This window comes from Ovis aries, chromosome 9 (assembly GCF_016772045.2).
Source record: "Ovis aries strain OAR_USU_Benz2616 breed Rambouillet chromosome 9, ARS-UI_Ramb_v3.0, whole genome shotgun sequence".
Lineage (NCBI taxonomy): Eukaryota > Metazoa > Chordata > Mammalia > Artiodactyla > Bovidae > Ovis > Ovis aries.
In genome coordinates, this window is record NC_056062.1 from 19,874,434 (window position 1) to 19,895,014 (window position 20,581).

General features: G+C 44.1%; 1 non-coding gene across 1 annotated transcript; it reads right to left on the reverse strand.

The window, feature by feature from the left end:
• Positions 1 to 19,146: 19,146 nt before the first annotated feature.
• TRNAG-CCC (transfer RNA glycine (anticodon CCC)) lies at positions 19,147 to 19,220 on the reverse strand. The gene has a single exon. It is a non-coding gene; the product is annotated as a tRNA-Gly (tRNA).
• Positions 19,221 to 20,581: the final 1,361 nt, after the last annotated feature.

Below are 20,581 nucleotides of genomic sequence, written 5' to 3' on the forward strand. Positions count from 1 at the left end.
CAAAGTGGTCCCCACCCTCAAGATTTCTAATTTAATTAATCTGGGCATGGCCTGAGAGTCAAGATTTTCAACAGCTCTTCAGATGACTCTTTGTGTTCAGCTAGAGTTAAAAACCACCGATGTCAAGGAAAGAAATGAAAATCTATCACTCCTGGGTTCTTCATCTAGCCAGGGCCCCATTGAGGCTTTTCCCCTAGAGAGAAGGGTAGGAGCCCTGGATAAACATTTGGCTTGACCCTTACAGAAATCAGAACTCAGAAAACAAGGTTGGAACCTCAAAGTTCCTATTATTTCTCATGTTGTTGGGTGGAGATCTGAACACAATAGAGGTTTGATTAAGCAAAACTGCAGTGGCTTCCTACTTCTGGACAGCAGAGTGCCATAATGGAAGGTGATGAGTGCAAAAAAAGGAAAATAAAATGACTCTGCACAATAATGTAATAATGCACTGGGGGGCTGTCCTATGATTGTTCCAATGGAAGAAATTCAGCAGATCCTGAAAACCCAGCAAAGAGAGGAAAGCAGGGAATAATCACCATACCAAGAAGGGATAAAAGGAGAAGCCAGAAGTTGGAGCCAAAGAGGACCCAGCAGAGAGAAATGTCCCGTGAATCAGGAATGACTGGAGACTGTTTAGCATCAGTGACTGAGGTTGGACGTTTGACTTAGAGTTGACCCCGTGGAGTGTGTAATTGCCATTCACACCATTCTCTAAATTGTCATGTAAAATCCTATATGCAGCCAACTTGGATTATTGGTGCCTTGGAAGAACTAAAGGTTACAGTTGTACATGCCTTGGGTGAGGACATAAAGGGACAGTTTCCTCTTCTGAAACTGGTGGGGTGGCACCTGCAGAGCATCGGGGAAAGAAGGTGGCCCTGGGCTTCTAAGGGGAGACCAGCTGCAGTGTCAGTGGAGGTCAAGAGTGAGGTGGAGGGGAGGGAAGGAGAAAGTGGCAGCAGAGACGTGGACTGCATCGGTGACTGGACAAAGAACAGAGGGAGGCCATTCATTCATCCATGCCACAAATTCTTTCTTAAAGACTTTTTTGATGTGGGCCATTTCTAAAACCTTTATTGAAATTGTTATGATACTGCTTCTGTTTTATGTCTTGGTTTTTCGGTCTAGAGGTGTGTGGAATCTTAGCTCCCCACTAGGGATCGAACCTGCACACCCCCTGGATTGGAAGGTGAAGTCTTAACCACTAGGCCACCAGGGAAGTCCCCACAAATATTCATTATAGGCTAGATAGTCACTCTGCTAAATGCTTAGGATACATCAGTAATAGAATAAAGATTCTAGCTTATGCACCTTACGTTTCGGAGAAGGCAGAAAGACAATAAATAACACTCAAGTAAATTACATGGTCAGTGAGGGGCTTCCCTGGTGGCTCAGATGGTAAAGAATCCACCTGCCAATGTAGGAGATGTGGGTTCCATCCCTGGGTCGGGAAGATCCTCTGGAGGAGGAAATGGCAACTCACTCCAATATTCTTCCTGGGAAATCCCATGGACAGCAGAGCTGGCAGGCTACAGTCCATGGGGTCACAAAAGAGTCAGACCTAGCCTAGTAACTAAATCACCACCACCACCATTCCCAGAACTTAAAGGATAGGCATTTTAGTCCTAAATGTTTCAGGCCCCAGTTCCAAAAATGGGCCCTGGGAAAAGGAGTGGAACAGGATTGAAAGAGTGGGAATGAACTCATGTTTCCTTCTGTCCTTTCCTTCCATCCTGTCTTTCTCTCATTTTTTTTCTTTTGCTTGTTTATTTTGAATGATACTGTAAGCAGAAATACTGTGTTGCTAGCTGTATGTATAAGACTGAAATTCAGAACAGAGCTCCTGAGTGGAGGTGTATATTTGGAACACACACACAAAAACACAAAGGGATACAACAAACAAGAATTAGAGTCAGTCAACAAATACTAACAATTCCCACACATAATAATGCAAGAACCCCTCCATTCAGGTCCCATTCCCTGATTTGATTTGAGATTCCTCCAGTTTTATCCGTGTTTGTCGGTAAAATCATGGTCTCCAGCACCGCACTCTCTCTTTCTTCCTCTTTCTGCTTCCCACTGCCTCTTACCGAGGAACAAATTACAAATAATATTTTTATATCAAGAAACACATTTCTGGAAGAAAAATTAAGACTGCCAAGAAATGGAGTAGTAATTTCTGCCACATGCCCACTGGTCTGAAAAACACGTATTTGCTTTGTAAGAATGAGGAAATCGGGACAAAATTCTTGATTTGAAAAAGGGCAGTCATTTACCCAATTTGAGAGGCAGATGATGTTTCAGGAGGTAGATGAGCAGGGTTTACAGCTTGGCAGATATCCTGTGAAACATACCTGAATTGTAGCGTGAATCATTTTTGAAAATATTGATTCTGTCTTTATTTTACTCTTTTATTTAACAATTTTTATCAGTATTTATTGTTACTATTATTATTGTTGGTGTATAATTGCTTTACAATGTTATATTAGTTTCTGCTGTACAACAAAGTGAATCAGCGGTATGTACACGTGGGTCCTTTCCCTCTCGGCCTCCCTTCCACCCCGCCAGTCCCACGCGTCGAGGTCATCACGGAGCGCTGAGCTGAGCTCCCTGCGGTGTGTGGCAGCTTCCCTCTAGCTAGCTATTTCACACACGGCGGTGTGTGCTTGTCAGTGCCACTCTCCCAGAGGGGAGGGGGAGAGTGGAGTGTGAACCTTTCACAGCAGCCCTGGCTGCAGTGGGAAGGGCCATGCTGAAGGCTCAGAGCCAGCACATCTGCCTTAAAAGAGAGCTGAGAGGAACGTGGACAAAGAAGGAAGTGGAAGGAGGGGACTAGCAATTGGCCTCTGACCTTAAGAGCTTCTGAGTCTGAAGAGGACTCAAAAGAACAGAGCGTCTAGCAGTTCAAGTCAGAATCCTAATTGCTCTGTCTCGACAAAGCTTCACAAAAGGCTGAGTTGGAAGAATTTTTCTTCCCGGTTTGAGGGAGATCTGCAGGTGTGGGGGGAAGGCCACACACCTCGGAGTCAGAGGCCCCAAGTCTGATTCACGGCCTGGCCTCCCCACCTGTGCGAACCTGGTGAAGAATTTTAACCCCGAGCCTTGTTCAGTTTATCAACACACACAGATCTTCATTTAAGCAACAACACGCACTAGCCCAATTCTTACCAGAAAAAGTAACATTCAACTTTCTAATTCTTTTTCCAAATCCTACTAACAGGAAATGATATTTATGGATAATTACCCAGGATATGGACTTCCCAGGTGGTGCTAGTGGTAAAGAACCTGCCCGCCAATGAGGAGACACAGGAGATGTGTGTTCAATCCCTGGGTTGGGAAAGATCTCCTGGAGGAGAGCATGGCAACCCACTCCAGTATTCTTGTTTGGAGAATCCCTTGGACGAAGGAACCTGGTGGGCTACAGTCCATGGGGTCAAAAAGAGTTGGGCACAACTGAAGCAACTTAGCATGCGCGTACCCAGGGTATGTAGTTCATTCATTCCTGTAGATTGAGGGAGGGCAAACCTTTTTTAAAGGGCCATATAGTAAATATTTTAGATTTTTACAGACCATTTAGTTTTGCATATCTCTGTTGCAGATATGCAACTCTGCTGTGAGAACTAGAAAGCAGCCATAAGTGATAAGTAAACAAACGTGTGGCTATAGTTAGACTTTCCTGGCTTAGACCTATCATTTTATTGCTCAGGAATATTGAGTTTTATAATTCTGCTTCCACCATGGTGAAGCAGGTCACACCAGACCAATCCTCCCATAAATAATAAGTATATACCTCTAGAGATGAGACAGATAAGTGGATGGATAGATAGATAGGTCAATCTAGATGATATGGATATAAACACAGACACAGACACAGGCAAAGCATGCATAAAACAGCTACATGAAGTATTGGAGAATGATCAAAAGCAGACAGAAACTAGGCAGGAAGCCACACGTGGAAAAAAGACAATGACACTGGATGAGCTTCCCAGTTTTATGCGTTTCACCCACGAGCAGACCAGTCAGCTCCTCATGTGATGCCTGAACATTCAGCTTCTTCCCTGCTTCTCTCTCAGGAGCTAGGTCCCTCACGCCTGCCAGTGGGACGCAACTGGTCTGGTTTTTGCATGACTGACTGAGCCATGCTGGCCCAGAGGAAACTCTGAGGTCTTCCCCAAAATTCACCTTTGAGGTGGGGCACAAGTCATTCCAGCTCGTAAATTCCCCACTCCTACCTGGGAATGGGGTCATTCTTTGGATTAGAGTATTTGCTAAGTTGCTGTAGCAATAGCAATAACAAAAATCCAAAGCCACCATGTATACAAGATTTTTGTCACTCGCTTAAAGACTAAGAGGGCTTCCCTGGTGACTCAGAGGGTAAAGTGTCTGCCTGCAATGCAGGAGACCCGGATTCAATCCCTGGGTCGAGAAGATCCCCTGGAAAAGGAAATGGCAACCCCCTCCAGTATTCTTGCCTGGAAAATTCCATGGACTGAGGAGTCCGGTAGGCTACAGTCCATGGGGTTGCAAAGAGTCAAACATGACTGAGCGACTTTACTTTCACTTTAAAGACTAAGAAGGTCATGGCCCAGGGTTGGTAGGGTAGGTCTGCCATTTTCAACTCAGTTGGTCCAGCCAGAGCATTTCACAGAGAAGGAAATCCAGGCTCAGAGAAGCAAAAGGGCTTGTCCAAGGTGCCACTGCCCACAGGTGACAGAGCCAGCAGGGGCATTCTTCCTTCCAGGACGGCGCTCCTCCCATCCCGCCATGCTGACCTCGTCTTTCCGTCCTTTCAGTTGTTCTAGAGCACGTTCCAATTTAATGGGTAATCAGGCATCTCTCTGCTGTGGAGCTCCGAGGCCACCTGGCAGAGAGGCCCAGAAAGACTCGAGTAGGCAGTGTGGATGCTCTCCCAGAAGGAGGGTCGGACTGATGGCTCCTCCAGCCTGGGCAAGTCTCTGCATCCTCCCGAAGGCCTACCATTCACATAAGGACCATGCAGCCCAGGGGGGAGCAAGCAGACAGAGGGCACAGCCGGTGTGGGATCTGCAGGAAGCAAGCAGGTGACCTGAGAATGCCTCTTACTCACCCAGCATCCATTTACTTTAATCTTCTCTTACAGTACAATGTCCCAAAATAAAGTTTTGGGGAGAGGCTCTTTTGTTTGCCCCTTTGCCCAACAGGTCTCCCCCTCTTTTCATGCTTCCAAATCCCTAACAACCTCCACACTCAAGAAGGAAGAGCCCAAGATCTTCACTGCACTCTGAACAGCAGGAGGGTGTGTGTGTATGTGTGAGTGTGTGGGTCTGTGTGCTTACGCATGTGTGGGAAAGCTTATGTGTTTATGTGGTTTAACAAAGTCTATCTATACCCTGGGCATGCAGAGCTCTGAGAAGAAGAGTCAGTTTTCACAATGTATTTTCACATTGTACTTCACAATTTTCATATGCCTCCTGAGACATTAAACAAGACACTGGGACTTCCCAGGGCGGTACAGTGGTTGATTTCACCTTCCAATGCAGGAGTATGGTTTCAGTCCCTGGTTGGAGAGTTAGGATCCCACATGACTTGTGGCCAAAAAACCAGAACACAAACAACAGGAGCAATATTGTAAAAAATTTTTTAAATGGTCCACATTAAAAAAAAGTATTTTATAAAAGGCCCCTATTCTTTCTTTCCAAAATTCAAAACTAAGGACATGAGTTGAATGAACTCAATTAATTCAGACCTAGAGCCATGGAAGGAAAAATCAGTCCTTGGAAGAAAAATTGCTCCGAAGTCAAAAGAGTTCTGGACCAACACACCTATGCTGGCCCTAAATTAACAGAAAGGATGAGGATGTGAGCTAGGGGCAGGGATCCAACTGTTTATCTTTTATTGGAGCTGATTTGAATTGGACTTCTGTGGCTCCCATCAGGAAGAATTCTGATCACATCATCTCTTTACAAAACATCAGCAAGTGAACAGTACTGTTAATTATATTTCACAGGTGCAGAAACAAAAGTGCAGAAAAGTGATTAACTATCCCTAACATATACCATGACCTGATTTCATGGTTTGCACATCAAGGGTCCCTATGCTCTGCTGTTTGGACTATGCCTTTCCTCTCCATCTCCAAGGTCATGTATTTTTTCCAGAATATAGTGGAGGACTTGCCCCCTTTCTTCTCCCACCACAGATAGATCCAGGTCCCACCTGGTCAGAACCCACTGAGTGAAAAAAATGTAGCTGAAAATACCACGCCTGAAAGCAGTCTTGTTAGGGATTAATTCCACAGAACATTAATAGGAGTTACACAAAAGCAGATTCTGGAGTCAATTTGTTTGGAAAATTCTGAGTTAAACACTATTAAAGTGTTTGGAGGGGCTTCCCTAGTGGTTCAGATGGTTAAGAATCTGCCTGCAATGCAGGAGACCTGGGTTCGATCCCTGGGTCAGGAAGATCCCCTGGAGAAGGAAATGGCAACCCCCTCCAGTATTCTTGCCTGGAGAATCCCATGGACAGCAGAGCCTAGGTGGCTACAGTCCCTGGGGTCTCAAAGAGTCAGACACGACTGAGTGACTGGCACTTCCACTTTTTTCAAACAGTTCAGAGATGGATTTTAGCATCAGACTGAAACATGTTTGAGTCCTAGCTTGGTTGCCTATTAGCTTTGTGACTCTGTGCAAACTATTTAAGCTTTTTGTGACTCAGTTTCTTCATCCACACGATAGAAATGATATTAGTACCTGCCATTGTCAGCCAGGTTCAGTGCAAGAAACAGAGAACACTGCAAGTGTTTTAAGTGGAAAAGGATTCAGTACAGGAAATTAAGAGCTTACAGAAATCCCTGTAAAGACTAGAGGAGAAAATTCTTGCCTGGACCTCCAGGAGTGATGCCTAGAAGGAAAAAAAAAGGGAAATAGAACTGACTACCTCTACCATGATTAGAAATGTGGAGAGTCATAAGGCCTTTCTTAAAATACCATGGTAGGTACCGTTCAGGGTTCAGGAAGCCACCAACACTATTACTGGACTGGCCCAACCATTAAAAAGTCAGTCTAGTTCTTGCCTGGAGAATCCCAGGGACAGGGGAACCTGGTGGGCTGCCGTCTCTGGGGTCGCACAGAGTCGGACATGACTGAAGTGACTTAGCAGCAGCAGCAGCAGCAGCTGTCACTGTCTCCACCAGAGCCGCCTCTCTGTACCCAAGACGGCATCTGGTCCCCATGACCACACCCACTGGACCCGAAAAATAGCCAACCCGCCGGAACTCATCCATCACTTCTTCTTTCCCAGTCTTACCGTAGGACATCTTGCTAGTGGAACTGTTTTCTCAGCTGGAATCCCACGTGTAAGAGAGTGTGGACCATGCCATGTCAGGGCTCCAACCTCTGCCTTTCAGAAAGATACACAAGCTGAATGGGACAGCAATGCTATTAGCACAAGTTCATGCCCCTGAAGCACAGTAAGGCCAAACAAACTGAAAGTCAGAGTTTGGAGCAGAGAAAGGCTTATTGCAGGGCCACGCAAGGAGACAGGTGGCCCATGCCCTGAAAATCCCCAGGCTCCCCAAAGGGTTTTGGCAGAGCGCTTTTAAAAGCCAGGCTGGCGGGGAGGAGAGTGTGCAGGGTCCGTGAGCAGCCCGTGCCCAGTTCTCTGATTGGCGGGTGGGGAGGGAACAGGGCGGTGTCCCACGGGTTAGCATTATCAGTTCTTAGGCTCCAGGAGGCCTGGGGCTGTGAGCCCATGGTCATCAAGTAGTTCATCTCTTCTGTTTGGTGGTGGGTTTGCACATCTGCAAAACAACTCAGGAAACGTGCATCAGATGCTACTATCTAGGTACTTCAGACAGCAGCTGAAGAAGAAGGTGTGGAGGAAGGCTGACTCTGCTGACCCGCCACCCCGCCAAGGCCTCATGGGGTCTTGCCCGTTGGAGTCCCAGGTGCCAACTGACTACATCCAGCTCTCCATGCTGTGTGTCATTATGAGATTGAATGAGATAAAGTGCAATATGCATCCAATAGTGCCTGAAACATAGAACCACAAACGGCTGTTGTTAAGTTTCTATTGTTGTCATCTGCAGCAAGACTTCTCAGAAGCTTTATTATGTTGACATGCAAGGCTTTCTTCCCTGATGGTAAAAATAGTAGGAAGACTATATCTTCTATTTTCTTTTTCAGCCCAGAGAAACATTTTAGATTCAATTACAGCACTTGTATACACCCTATGCCTGTCACTTTTGTATTATTTTCACCTCTCTTTAAAACTTTCTATCTTTATATTTATTTGGTCCCTTTTAATTCTTCTTTATGTCTCAGCTTACAGTAAATAGGTTCTGGAAAGGTAGTTAAAATTCTTTATGGTGTGCAGCCTGGTATAAATAAACACATCTATTAGGTGAGTTGATAAATCACTTGGGCATCAAGGGCATGACTTTTAACGATGGAAATCAAGAATGAAGGTGATATTTCGGATGGGTTCCTTCCCTACATCCTTCAGAAAATTCCACGCGGTTTCCCATGGACTTGCCCTCACCTCACACCTCAGTGCTGGATTGTCCTCTAAATATGAGAGGAGAAGCCACTGGGGAACTAAGGTACTTCCCAACTTTGCCCCGGCCATCTCTCAGAGAGCCCTGTCCAGAGTTTTCTGGGCCACTCTTTTCCTTGTCAGGCAGAGAAGGTCTTTATTTCTGCTTTGACTTTGGTGAAAAACCTTAGGGTCTTTTCCTGAGCTGACAAAATGGCCAAGTCCTTGCTTTGAGATTATCCAAACTGATCCAGCGAGACCGAAACCCCTGCCTGGCTGACGCTCCAGACAGCCGAGGGTTTTGATGTGCTCTTCACTGCCTCCGTCAGCCCCACCCTCACAGCAGGTGAGAATGTTCTGAAAACCCTTCAAAGCATCAGCGCTCCCTAGGTTTTCCTGCTAGGTGACATTTCCACAGACTGAGCTGGAAGAGGAAAGAGGGAGCCCATGCCGGCTCCTCCGATGCAGGGTTTCATTTCCGATCCTTGTCATCAGATTCCTCCATGCGCTTTCTTGATCTTTCAGCTCTGAAGCTCCATCTTCTTTGAAAACTTTTCAGCCCACATACACCCCTCCTCTATTTTTTGTACACCAATACTTTCCTCTTTATAAATAATAACAATAAGTAATATATTTCCTCTTTGTAAATAAGAATGTATAAATTAATACATTAATAAGTGCAGTAATGTAAAATTTTATTCTGGAGATTGTATTACAGGTAAAGTACTAGTTCCCAGAGTAAGAGTACTACTAGTTCCCTAGTACTAGTTCCTAGTACTAGTTCCCTGTTTATATGTGAGGATACATGGAAGAAGGCAGCAGACCACGGGCACCCGTTAGCATGATGCTAAATACTTTTCAGTGAGAATTGCTCCACACACACTACATACTTTGGATTTCTTGCCTGATTCCGGCAAGGATGCAGCCAGAAGCTATCATGATCATGCTCCAGATGGGGAAACTGAGCCTTCATAACTGGTAAAGAATTTCCCCAAAGTCAAACACGTAATTAAAGGTCAGGTCGATCCGGCCTTATTGGAATCTTGGGCATTTCTTTTAAAGGGTGGTGTGGTGTCATTTGCTGCAGGCATTTTTATCTGGACCCTATAGGAGGAAAAGACCATCCTCAAAAAGTTTGCATTTGAGTTGAAAGCCAGAAGAACAAGACACAACACAGATCCCAAACAAATCATAGCAGAAAAATGTCCAGGTGCTAAATGGGCTTGTGAGGAGGCTTCACACGGGGAGAGAGGCCCACACAAAGACCACCAAAGGAAGCTAGAAAGAATTTTCCAGTCAAATACTCAGGTCTCCTCTATCATGGAGAGTGTCATGGAAGAGGCAGCAAGCAATGATGGCAGTAAAGTAGGTGGAAGTCAGATTTGGAGGGCCTCGAATGAGACCCCTGGGAAGGTAGAACTTGGACCAAAGCAGATTCATGAAAGGTCTTTTGAGTGAGAAGGGCTAGGGCTGATGGAAGAATAGCCACAAGACATGTCATGATTATGCTGCTGCAGGTGTTAGGCCAGAAATAGGACTCAACCCCATTTAAAGAAATGTTCCAATTAACTAAGTCAGAGGAAACTGACCGATCTTTTTCTAACCACAAAAAAACATGGTGCTTGCACAGACTTAGAGAATGAACTTATAGTTGCCGGGAGGGAGGGAAGGAAGGGGGTAAGGGATAGCAAGGGAGTTTGGGATGGACATGTACACTCTGCTATATTGGAAATGGACAACAAGCAAGGCCCTACTGTAGAGCACAGGGAACTCTGCTCAAAGTCACGTGGCAGCTTGGATGGGAGGGGAGTTTGAGGGAGAATGGATACATGTATATGGATGGCTGAGTCCCTTTGCTGTCCACCAGAAACTAACATGACATTGTTAATCAGCTATACTCCCACACAAAATAAAAAGTTAAAAAAGAAAATCATGTTGCTTGAATGGAACTCATGAGAGAATACTGCCTTCCATTTATGGACTTAAAGCAAAGATGGGCCCCCTCATAGAATTTGCCTTCATCCCCCAAATCAGCTTAAGTTCCCCTCCTCTAAAATTCTACAGCTCTCAAAAAGTGAAACGAATCAATCTTCCCCAAGAATTGTATATGGAAAATATGACATTATCTTGCATTGAAGATGAGCTTCACGAGTTTCCTGCTTTTATCTTTCATTAGCAATGGAAGATTTCCAAGAATTTCATAAATAATTGCATACGTGTTCTCATAGATCATTCAGATGTATTTCTTCCCCCTCATCAGTCACTTCTCTTTCCTGACGCTCATCTTTCTTCCACTTGAAAATGGTGTTCCACTCCAGCATTGATTTCATATCTATGACGAAAAGCATACAAATTCAGGGTCACTGAAGACCTGTCTGCATGTCTCCGGCACAGCGGAGCCCCAGTTTAGTGGGACAGGGCATGGGGGGAATGGAGGGTGAGTTACCTCTCAGGCCATGAAAATGAATTTAAATCTGGCTTCATTGGGGAGTTGTCTGTTTAGAGGTTTAATCTTCCCAGAAAAGCCTGATGCATTGTGCTACGGTTTGGTTTCTGTGATTGTTCCTATGCACTTTTCTTATTACGGTTTATGAAGACATAGACTTTGAGCTAGATGAGGGTGGGACCTTGTCTGGGTTGCTCACAGCTGTATCCTGTGCAATGGACAGTGCTTGTCACTAGACAGCACCCAACAAATAGATGTTGAGAGAATGGACGAGAGAGGCTGAGTGGGGTCAGGAAGGACACATTTGACTCAGCCACGTAGAACCAGGAGTCTTACTCATTCTCTTGTGTTTGGGGTTGGGAGTGTAGCATGGGGGAGCAGGGGCAGTACCAGGATTGCAACCTGAGTGGTGCATGGATGTATGCTTCATTTCACCGTTTAACAAGCTGCACCGAGTCCATTTCATGATATGGTTTAAATAAAGAACCCCATGCAGTACCTGGTATACAGTCAAGCCTGAGTGATTGTCAGCAAATTAAGTTAAGGTCATCTGAAGAGTTTGATTTTAGTTAAAGAAAATTGATGAATTTGGGGCGGGGGGGAGTATTTTTATCTTCCTATGTTGACAAATTCCTATATGTTCCCTTATGGATTGATGACAGAAACAGATGGCTTGCACTGACAATTACAGTCAAGACTTTGGTGTCCAGAGAGGTAGACTAGACCCCTTCCTAACTGTTACAAAGTGAATGTTTCTGTGGACTTCCCAAGGGGCACTAGTGGTATGCATCCTGTCTGCCAACACAGGAGACGTGGGTCCAAGCCCTGGGTCAGGAAGATCCCCTGGAGGAGGGCATGGCTACCACTCCAGTATTCTTACCTGGAGAGTCCCATGGACAGAGGAGCCTGGTGGGCTAGAGTCCATGGGGTCACAAAGAGTAGGACATGACTGAAGTGACTGAGCACAGATGCACAAATGTTTCTGTCCTCCCAAAATTCACATGTTGAACCTCCAGGGTGACGAAACGTGGAAGTGGGGTCTTTGGGAGAGAATTGTCTTTGGGTGAAGCCCTTATGATGAGATTGTTGTTGTAGCTATTTAGTCACTGAGTTGTAAATCAACTATACTTCAGTAAAAATTCTTAAATATGTTAAAAAACTAAAAACATAAAATAAGCATCTTAAAAAAATAAGCAATAATTTGAAATATCTGTAACTGCTTCTTGAAAAATCCAAAATGAAAGTTAGTTATTGAAGGAAGAAGAGTATTAAACAAAAGTAATATTCATAAAGAAAACAATGTGGTTTCATTTGGAAATATTTCCTCCTGGGGGACCTCCAGAGGCTTGTGAAACTAAGAAACTCTCCCCCTTAACACTCGCCAATTTTCTTCTTCCTAATTTATCTGGTGACCTCTGCTCTTGACATGCAGGGCCTAGAAGGCTTGTGTCTCTATTCTTCTTGATGTCTCGATCTTGCTGGAGCTGACTTCTTAGCCTTTTACTGATGACTATTTCCACCCCTTAATTATCTTCCCTTCCCCTCAGTCAATCCATTAGTTCTCTCGTGAATGCTTCTACATTGTGGATATTTCTCCTTGCCTATAGGATCTCTGAAGGCTGAAAGTGGATGTAGTTCTTGCCAGCAATTAGCCTCCTGAGGCTTCTAAGTCTTTGAATCAATTAACTCCACAAGGTGGAGAGTACTCAAACTTCGCATCACTCATGCTTGGGAGGTTTCCAGAACTTCTCATCAATGAATCCCAGGAGCATCCCAATCACCCTGGCTGTTTTGGCCTGTCCATATTGTTCTAGCTGAACAAGAATTGGCTGGAATTTCAGACCATCTTTGCTCTCCCTGAACCACCCTGGAATGTTACCTTGTGCATTTTAAAGACACTCATTTGTACAAATGAGCCTGTTTACAAAACAGAACTAGAGTCACAGATGTAGAAAACAAACATATGGTTACCAAGAGGGAAAGGGAGAGGAAATAAATTGGGAGGTTGGGATTGACATATACAAACTACTATATATTTGTTGTTGTTCAGTCGCTCAGCTGCGTCTGACACCCAGCTTCCCTGTCCTTTACAGTCTCCTGGAGTTTGCTCAAACTCATGTCCATTGAGTCGATGATGCATCCAACCATCTCATCCCCTGCCTCCTCCTTCTCCTCCTGCCTTCAATCTTTCTCAGCATCAGGGTCTTTTCTAATGAGTCAGCTCTTCGCATCAGGTGGCCAAAGTATTGGAGCTTCAGCTTCAGCGTCAGCCCTTCCAATGAATATTCAGAATTGATTTCCTTTAGGATTGACTGGTTTGATCTCCTTGCTGTCCAAGGGACTCTCAAGAGCCTTCTCCAGCTATATATAAAACAGATAACTAATAAGAACCCAGTATATAGTTCAGGGAACTCTATTCAATACTCTGTAATGACCTAAATGGGAAAAGGATCTAAAACAGAGTGGATATAGGTATATATTTATGTATCTGACTCATTTTGCTTGACAGCAGAAAATAATACAGCATTGTAAATCAACTACACTCCAATAAAAAAATTAACTTAAAAATAAAGACACACATCCAGTGGTGTCCACTATAGTCTATGTAAATGTGTTCACTTATGCCTGTGCTTATCCGCTCACTCACTTAAGTCTTCTCTACCGGTCTGTGGAGCCACAGGAGCAAGAACCACCTCCCTCTCATCATTGAGCCTGCATTGTGGGGCTCACAGAGGAGCCCCCGATCTCTGAGGAAGGAGGAATGATTGCACTGAGGGTCTTGTAGCCAGAGCCTGTCCCTCCAGGTTTTCCTTCTTTCACTGAGTCACTTGGGAGCAGCCACCCAAACATAATGTGATTAGGCTGGAGTCTCTAGGCCAAGGGAGAGAGAGAAATAAAATGATGAATCAACAACTTTAATAGACTTCTAGGCACCCACCCAATGTGTTCATTAGTGAGAGAAGCCGACCCTGCAAGTGAGGATGCTGTTCCCAGAAGCCAGAGCCCCGCCAACAGGAAGAAGAGCCCAGGGCACTGGCCATGAAGAGGTGGCCCAGGCTGGTAAAGGCAGGGCTGCTGGAAGCTAAATGGTGCAAGAGATGCCCAGGGTGACTGTCCTGCCGCCAGCAGCCAGAGAAACTAGAGACGCCATGTGCCTGCCCACTGCCCCTCGGGGACCTTCCTGGAAGCAGTTGCTGTCAGGAGAGGCAGCTGGAGCAGAGATCCGGGAGGACTAGGGAGAGACACAGGGCAGGGAGAAGGACGCCACAAACATGAGACGGCTGTGCAAAGCTCAGGGCTGGGAGAGATCTTTTTTTTTCCTTTTTTGCTGGGGTTGTTTGTATTAGAGACGCTTGTCACTAGTAACTCTAAAGTCATTTTGAAGACTTACTGAGCCTTGTGTGGAAATAGGTGCCCCCAGTTTTGATTCTCTTTTCCTTTATTTCATCCTCCTTACCCAACTAACGCTGGGAGCAGGATCCATAACCCCAACTTTATGTCTCACTTTGTATGTTGCCCAATTCAGTGAGCACCTCACCTTGTCTTGGCCCAGGAGTCCCACATTTCCAGTGGGAAGGGTCACAGTTGCTGTGCCTACCCAGGTGATCATACACAGAAGGCCACTGCTGTTTACCGTGTCTCTAGGTCACTCAATATCATCAAATTCCTAAAATTACCCTAGAAGATGGACGTGGCTATTCCAGAATGAAGAAAACTGCCATTCACAGATAAAGACACCAAAGCTCACGTAAGTTAGAAAATGACTAAGACCTCAGCATGTGTAACTTCATGGGGATTTTTAAAAGCCAACTCCTTAATAACGCATATACACTACTGTATGTAAAGGAGTAAACAACAAGGGCCCCTATGTAACACAGAGGGCTATACTCAATATCTTGTTATAACCTATAATGAAAAAGAATCTGAAAATGAATATATACATTTATATGTATATATAACTGAATCACCTTGCTGGGAACTTGAAACCAACACAACATTGTAAATTAACTATACTTCAATTTTTAAAAATACTAAAACAAAACCAGCTCTTTACAATGAAAGAAATCAGCTCTACAGACTTGCCTGGTGATCCAGTGGTTAAGCATCTGCCTGCTAATACAGAGGACCAGGTTTGATCCCTGGTGCAAGAAGATTCCACACGCCATGGATAACTAAGCTTGTGTGCCACAACTACTGAACCCAAGCTCTAGAGCCCATGCTCCACCACAAGAGAAGTCCCTGCAGTGAGAAGCCCACACATCACGACAAGACAAAGCCCATGCATAGCCAAAAATAAATAAATGAATATTTTTAAAAATACCTCTATAACTCCCAGTTCCTATAAAATGAAGTCAAGGATTGTCATCATGAATCTCAAACCCCTAGCTTCTACTTACCTTTCAGCATTTTCAGTTCACCTTGCCCAGTGATTGCTTGAATTCTGTTTGCCATATTATCTGATCATTGAATCTTTCTCCCTTCCTAAACACACTCCTGCACTTTTCCACTCCTGTGTGTTGTTGTTGTTGATGCTATATTTCTACCTGGAATGTCTAGCCTAACTCTTAACTTCTCATCTTTCAAGGCCACTCGACATCAATGAGAGCAATGCTTCTGAAAGTGTGATCTACCTGAATCCAGCTGGGAGGTTTCAAAACTGTGAAGGTGCTAAGATTGCTCTCCTGACTTAATTAGCCAGATTTCTGGAAGTGAGATTTGGGGATCTATGTTGTAAACATGTTCCCCTGGTGACTATTATGTTCAACACAATTAGGAACCTGACTTCCATAGACTCTAAGTTCCCAGGAGGTGTGTTCCCTCCTATACCTATATCTGGCATGGCGGCTGACCTACAGAAGACTATAAAGACCCACAGAAGACCCATAAAGACTTGGGGAAGCCAGCACACTGAGCAGTCAGAGTTCATTAGGCACAAATGGATTTAACTGCAATTGTCAGATGGATAGAATAATGTGTCACGGGTGGATAAATGGAATTAACTGCCCGATACTATACCTCTACCTACCTCTTTGTCTAAGAATGTGTCACTAACATTCCATGCCTGAGTAGCAATAGCCATGCCCATCTCATGGTCCCAACACATCCTTGATTGGGTCACAGGAGCTGTCTGCCTCCTGCAGTGGTCTTTGAGCTCACGGAAGACATAGAACATGTGCCTTATTCTTCTATTAATCTCAACACTTAACAGAGGTCCTGGCTCAGAGTTATTGCTCCATAAATATTCAATGATTGAAAACCTATTAACTGAATACAAGAGCATATAACACAAGAGGAAGGATCCGGGTGCAGGCCGACCAGACACAGGCAGTTTGATAGGAACAAGAATCCTAAGGTCTGTCGTTTCCTACATTTGGTGAAAGGAAAGCACCTCCTTTTCTGCCCAGTACTCAGGGCGAGGAGCAGAGGGAGACTCCATCTGGGGAAGGGAGGACAGGAGGGAACAGATTTAAGAGGATGATGTCCCTAAAGTGCTGGCAGCGGGTGCTGTTGGCAGTGTTCAGTTCTGCAGGCCAGCCCCCGCAGGGAGCTGTGCTCGGAAGAAGGGGAATTCAAGGGCTTCAGAAGGCCGGATGTTGTAATGGAAAATGAGGGCATGAACTCTGGAATCATACAGACCTAGGCAAAAATTCCAGCTACTCTGCTCACCAGCTTTATGCTTTCTCATCTGTAAAAGTAAACCCAAAACAGAGAAGAGGGCAGAAAAGGAGATGGAGAAAGATAGACCCTGCTAATGCTATCTGGTATCCTAGATCCAGCTGTGAAGCTGAATAATAAGCCAAGCTGGGGGATGGTTCAGAATCAAGATTGTTACAGAGTAGGTACAAGCCGCCTCTCCTGGGACTGTCTTGAACACTTGTGCTGGTGCTTTTGCCTCCAGTCATCCTTGTCCCTGATCCTATTCATGGAGGTGGAGAAGGGCCAGATGTATTTTAAAGGCCAGGGACACTAACACCAGCAGGTGACAGGAGCATCGCAATTACGCTGCCTGAGCCATTAGAGATCTAGAAAATTTCCTAGCATTTCTATAGTGAAACTTTCAAGAGCAACTCCCAGAAAAGAAGTCATCGTAAAAGCATCATGCTGTCGAATCAGCAGCAGTGCCTACCATTAATCGAGTTCTGATTTTCAATACAGGCAGAAATAAAATGAGAGTCTGACTGTGATGCTCTTTTATGGAACCTGCCCAGAGGGGAATGTAGAAGGGAAAGGTGCTGCTAGCCAAGGAATCCAAAAGGGCTATTCTCCAGAATTCTACAAACACAGACTTCCTGTGATTTTTACCAGTCTGCACCATAAGACCGTGTACCCAGTGGTCTACAGCAGGGGGGCATCAGTAGAGACTGAAAACCCAGAGTTTCTCTCCTTTAATTCTCTACCAATGTACCTTATAATTTTCTTTCATTATACTTGCCATGATTTGAAATTATGCAGTTACTTATTTCTTATCAGTTTTGGGGGTGGGGTAGGGTGATGGGTCTCAACCTTGCCTACACAGAAGTATTACTTGGGGATCTTTGGAAAGCACTAATTCCTGGATCCCCCTCCATCCCCCAGATGCAGGAGACCTGGGATAAGACCAGGAGCTTTTAAATCTCCACCAGGAGATTTCAGTGCACAGCCAAGTACACCAGATTTGAAAATAAGTTTCATGAAAGCAAGGACTAAGTCTAGTATATTTAGAGCTCTATCTTCAGCATCGAGCCAGAACTAAGCACTGAATCCTTAATGAATATTTGCTGAATGAATGAGTGAATGAGTCAGCCCCCCTCTTCTGTGTTCACATAGTATCTGACTTTCATCTCCCCATCTCAGTACCTAAGAAAGTGCCTGCCGCGTAGTTAGTGCCTGTATTAAATGTTTTGCTCCAGGGAAGAATAAATTTAAATCTCACTTTCTTCATCTGTAAAATGGGGATGTTCTTTGCTTCCATGCAGACAGTGCAGCTGGTGCTTTGTGAACTTTCAGCTCAGTGAGACATAAAGGCTTTTCTACCTGTTGGCAGAAACTTTGATGTTATGAGAACAGCATGGTGCAAATCAGAAACCTTAGTCTGCACCAGAGCAGAGGCAGCAATAAATGCCTCCTGCTTAGGTCAGATTTAAAAACCATCTGTTGGGGTTAATCTCTTCTCTTGCTATTTTTTGTTGGTATGGCTGTGCTAGCTGCCACATTTTACCACACTTGTTTTTTAATCACTCAGCTTTTTGCAGGTCATACAAACAAAAAACAGGATCATTCAAGAGGTGCATGGATCTACTCTATTATCAGAATCCTGAGTCCTCTGTCTTTACAAAGGCAAGGAGCCGAAATGGAGGGGACAAGGAGACAAATATCAGAACATATCCGCCATCTTTCTATCTTGCCTTTCTTCTTTGGCTCGGCCACTAGAGCATCTAGTCAGGTTACCATGGTTACTGTTAATACAGATGATGGGCAAAGGGTCTGGAGGAATTGTCTGGAAGGTGTGCCTATATCTTCTGAAATATCCCTAGACGGATAAATGTCTCCTCCGACTCAACTGAGCCTGTCTCCTTAATGCATCTAAAAGGAAAAAAAACTGCCTCCAGGTTTTTTCTTTCAAATTTAAATTTTTTTCATCAATGTCATACACACACGTGGTTTAAAATGTCAAAATCACTAGAAGACTTACAGTCAAATCAGAAGTTGACTTCCCTGTGTCTCCCTACTCTAAAAAGCAACCAATTTTCACTTTTTCAGCTGTATACTTTGCACTTCCCACCATATTAGATTTTCATTCAAAATGCTAGCTATTACTATGATTCTTGATTTCTTGATTTTTGACATTATCGAAATCTATTATATAAAAATGCAAGTCAGCACCTTCAAGTGTCCCCTACATACACCCTCCACTTTTATTCTCCCTCTCTCCCATCATCAACGTGTTTTGTTAAATCCAGTGTTTATTACGATGATGTAAATATGTTCATGACTAAGCTAAATCTAAGGATGCCATTTTTTTTCCTTATACAGCTTTTTATTTTTTGAAGGAGTAATTCATTGCTTCATTTTCAGTTGTTGGCACTGAGAACCTGCTTAGTTACTTTTCCATGCTCCAAATTTTTAAAAAAAAATTTTTTTTAATTTATTTGTTTGTGCTGGGAACTTTGGCTGCAACCTGTGAGCCCTTAGATGTGGTTTGTGGAATCTAGTTCCCTGACCAGGGATCGAACCTGGGACCCCTGTATTGGGAATGCAAAGTCTTAGCCACTGGACCAACCAGGGAAGTCCCTCCATGTTCCAAATTTTCTAAAAAAAAAAAATTTTATGGACACTTTAAATAATTTTTCTTTGCAAATGAGCACTCCATAAATCTCTTTAATTAATTTATTAATATTTCCTGGAGAGACACTTCTGAGCTGGCTGAACTTCTGCCCACAGCACAGCTGCCACACTGCCTCAGCTGCTTCAGCTCACTTGGGCGTGGACCTTCTGTTCTGGATCCTGTAACTTCTCTCTTGATATGCTCCCATCCTATAAAAAGCTAACTTGAAAGTAAAAACGTTGAGGATATGCATATTTGAAAGCATATTTATCCTAATTTCCTAACCTCATGTTTAATTGGAAGAGCAAGAGAATTTTAGGTTAAAGACCTAGATTTTGAAGAATTGAGTTTTGAAAGCATTGGTCCATTTTCTCCTGGCTTTCAATGTTATGATTAAGACTATTGCCCATACACCCTGTCTCTTTCATGCGACCTGCTTTCTCTCCCTCTCTCACCTCTCCCCACGTCCTCCTCCCTCTCCCTCCTCCTTCCCTGTCTGTGGCCCTTCTTCTTTTTCCTCTCTGCCTATCATGCATGTGCTTTTAGGATTTTTTTCTTTAATCTCATCTGGAGTTTCACATAAAATTTTTGTTAAGTCTGCTTTGGATCTTCGGGTGGACCCTTACAATTTGGAAACTGAAGTTTCTTCCATCTTGGGAAATATTCTTACGGTACTTTTTTAAATCTTCATTTTAGGCTAATTGTAGATTCACATGCATTCATAAGAAAGAATATAGAGATACTGTTTACCCTTTAACCGCTTTCCTCCAGTGGTGATATCTTACAAAATTATGGTACTATAGTACAATGGCCTTCCCAGGTGGCTCAGTGGCAAAGAATCTGCCTGCCATGCAGGAGACATGGATTTGAGAGCTGGGTCTGAAAGAGCCCCTGGAGGAGGAAATGGCAACCCACTCCAGGATTCTTGTCTGGGAAATCCCATGGTCAGAGGAGCCTGGCAGGCTATAGTCCACGGGGTCAAAACGTGTCAGATACGACTGAGTGACTGAGCGCACACACACGCACAATAATACTGTCAGGATATTAACAGTGATGCAGAAATGAGGGCCACAAAGATCCTTCATATGGCCCTTTTATAAGCTGCCTCCACTTCCCTCTGTCCCCTACCCCCTTGTTAATCACTTGTTACCATCATATTATTCCCCATTTGTATAACTGATTTATCAAGAAGGGTATGTAAGTGGAATCACATGATGTGTAACCTTTTAATATTGGCTTTTCTCACTCAGCATAACCCTCTGGAGAGTCATTCAGATTATTTCAAGGCACTTACCCTCTCAAAGGTTCAGTTCCTCATTGGT